Here is a 901-nt window from a genome sequence, read left to right on the forward strand (position 1 = left end):
AGTTGCTTGATACATATTCATTTTCGGGCTTGAGGGGAAAATGAAATGTAATATGGCATGTGCAAGCAGTTTCCCGAAAGCCCTGTTCTGAAAATGTTACATAAGTTCTCTATGAGCAACAAACAATGGCAGCTCCTTTTATCTTTTTAATTTCTTTTAGGTGCATGCATTTATTATGTCATCAAAAGTTAGGCCAAATAAAATGCATTTAAAAGAACCATTTTAATTGATATGTTCTGCTATTTGACTCTCACTGGAGAAAGATGAGACGTGAACCTGTCCTCCAAGGTGCTGTAACAATATCATATGTTGTTCGATATAAGTTCAAACATTTTTCACAATGTTGGAATTGCTTGTGTGAAAGGGAATGTCGAACAGTTTCTACGAATTAAAATATTAAAGTCTAGCAACTGAATCTTGTAGAGATCTCTGTGCTTTTTGGACAATTTTCCAACACTGTTCTATGTAGCCTATTCTTATGGTTTTGCAACGTTTATGAGAACAGCAGAGTGCTCCTATAAGCTAGACAAACTTCGCCTTAGAGAAAACCTCTACAAAACTCAAATAGTGTTATTATTTCAAGTTTTACACATGGCAAAATGCTTTTTTTTTTTTAAGAATTAAATATATAGTGATAGGGGTGCCAAATACAAGCATGTCCTTTTCCAAGCAATCCAATTTTGAAGGACTTCGCCTACGTTTATAATAAAATAAATCAGAGCAGTTAGACTCCCCTGCTGAAAAATAATGACACCATCCATCACAAAATTTGTAATGGTTTTACTGGTTACAATGGGAATTGTATTGGTTTTAATGGAAACTGTAATGGACCCTGCACTCTAAAAAATGCTGGGTTAAATACAACCCAGTGCTGGGTAAAATAGGGACAAACCCAGCAATT

Source organism: Sinocyclocheilus anshuiensis, unplaced genomic scaffold, assembly GCF_001515605.1.
Source record: "Sinocyclocheilus anshuiensis isolate Anshui unplaced genomic scaffold, SAMN03320099.WGS_v1.1 scaffold3136, whole genome shotgun sequence".
Lineage (NCBI taxonomy): Eukaryota > Metazoa > Chordata > Actinopteri > Cypriniformes > Cyprinidae > Sinocyclocheilus > Sinocyclocheilus anshuiensis.